Raw genomic sequence first — 2,694 nt, forward strand, 5'->3', positions numbered from 1 at the left:
AGCAAACCTTTCTATATCAGATCAGAGATCAAGCAGCCTCTAACCTGTCAGCTTCATAGTACAACAGCAAAAATTCACAGACAAGATGATGCAGACACACACACACACACACACACACACACACACACACACACACACACACACACGCACACACGCACACACACACACATATACAGTGGGGCAAAAAAGTATTTAGTCAGCCACCGATTGTGCAAGTTCCCCCACTTAAAATGATGACAGAGGTCAGTAATTTGCACCAGAGGTACACTTCAACTGTGAGAGACAGAATGTGAAAAAAAATCCATGAATCCACATGGTAGGATTTGTAAAGAATTTATTGGTAAATCAGGGTGGAAAATAAGTATTTGGTCAATAACAAAAATACAACTCAATACTTTGTAACATAACCTTTGTTGGCAATAACAGAGGTCAAACGTTTACTATAGGTCTTTACCAGGTTTGCACACACAGTAGCTGGTATTTTGGCCCATTCCTCCATGCAGATCTTCTCGAGAGCAGTGATGTTTTGGGGCTGTCGCCGAGCAACACAGACTTTCAACTCCCGCCACAGATTTTCTATGGGGTTGAGGTCTGGAGACTGGCTAGGCCACTCCAGGACTTTCAAATGCTTCTTACGGAGCCACTCCTTTGTTGCCCGGGCGGTGTGTTTTGGATCATTGTCATGTTGGAAGACCCAGCCTCGTTTCATCTTCAAAGTTCTCACTGATGGAAGGAGGTTTTGGCTCAAAATCTCACGATACATGGCCCCATTCATTCTGTCCTTAACACGGATCAGTCGTCCTGTCCCCTTGGCAGAAAAACAGCCCCATAGCATGATGTTTCCACCCCCATGCTTCACAGTAGGTATGGTGTTCTTGGGATGCAACTCAGTATTCTTCTTCCTCCGAACACGACGAGTTGAGTTTATACCAAAAAGTTCTACTTTGGTTTCATCTGACCACATGACATTCTCCCAATCCTCTGCTGTATCATCCATGTGCTCTCTGGCAAACTTCAGACGGGCCTGGACATGCACTGGCTTCAGCAGCGGAACACGTCTGGCACTGCGGGATTTGATTCCCTGCCGTTGTAGTGTGTTACTGATGGTGACCTTTGTTACTTTGGTCCCAGCTCTCTGCAGGTCATTCACCAGGTCCCCCCGTGTGGTTCTGGGATCTTTGCTCACCGTTCTCATGATCATTTTGACCCCACGGGATGAGATCTTGCGTGGAGCCCCAGATCGAGGGAGATTATCAGTGGTCTTGTATGTCTTCCATTTTCTGATGATTGCTCCCACAGTTGATTTTTTCACACCAAGCTGCTTGCCTATTGTAGATTCACTCTTCCCAGTCTGGTGCAGGTCTACAATACTTTTCCTGGTGTCCTTCGAAAGCTCTTTGGTCTTGGCCATGGCGGCGTTTGGAGTCTGACTGTTTGAGGCTGTGGACAGGTGTCTTTTATACAGATGATGAGTTCAAACAGGTGCCATTCATACAGGTAACGAGTGGGGGACAGAAAAGCTTCTTACAGAAGACGTTACAGGTCTGTGAGAGCCAGAGATTTTCCTTGTTTGAGGTGACCAAATACTTATTTTCCACCCTGATTTACCAATAAATTCTTTACAAATCCTACCATGTGGATTCAAGGATTATGTTTTTCACATTCTGTCTCTCACAGTTGAAGTGTACCTCTGGTGCAAATTACTGACCTCTGTCATCATTTTAAGTGGGGGAACTTGCACAATCGGTGGCTGACTAAATACTTTTTTGCCCCACTGTATATGCTGGTCAAAAATGACTGGAGGCCAAGGTAATGTTGTAAGCATCTGGTTAGATACCATATTTCTAAGATTTTCAGGGCCGATCCAAATTAAGAAGCAGAAAGTTAGAGGTCATCCAGGTCTTTATGTCTTTAAGAAATAAAGTTTAACTAATTGGTGTGTGTTATCTGGCTTCATGGAAAGATAAGGTGTCAGAAAACCCATTCAAGACCAAGGCATCCAATGTCTGGTAAGAACTGATAGCACCCGAAAGGAAACATGGCACAACTTAAAACAAGGCTCAAGGAAATCAATACCATAACTTGAACCTTCCTGATTGGAAGGTTCAAGTTATGGTGTTTCCAGTATGGTATCATACCCAGAATCCAGTGGTCTTTTCACCAAGGCAAGCTCTGTAAGTATGTTCCAATTGTCTGAGGATGAAAGTCGGAAGGGTCTTGAGTGTAGGTAGTAATTTTGTGTATGTGTGAGGGTGAGCAGAAGGGAGGTGTGAATGGTTGTCTTTCAAATCTGCAATAGAAGGTGTTAAGGTCATCAACTAGTCAGGGATTCTTCTCAGGCTACGTCCACAGTAGCCCGGAGAGGTTTGAAAACGGTGTTTTCAACTGAAAACGCTCCTCGTCCACACTAACGTTTTCAGTCATTTTCACAGAGTTGTGCGTCCACATTGAAACGGCCGAACATGCTTCCGTTCCAGTCCTGCGCATGCGGGAAACGCAAGACGATTCGGCCTGCCTCATTTCCGTCTGCCGTTTATTTACTTTTCAGACTCTTTGAAACGTCGCGGCAAGATGTCAAGGAAAAGCACCGAGTTTTTTTTAAATGGACCAACAATGAGCTGGAGTTGTTGCTGCGAGTAACACAAAAGTACAAAGTTGCAAAAGCCAGTGAGAGTTAAAGAATTTGAAGAAAAG

Source organism: Maylandia zebra, linkage group LG1 (assembly GCF_041146795.1).
Source record: "Maylandia zebra isolate NMK-2024a linkage group LG1, Mzebra_GT3a, whole genome shotgun sequence".
NCBI lineage: Eukaryota > Metazoa > Chordata > Actinopteri > Cichliformes > Cichlidae > Maylandia > Maylandia zebra.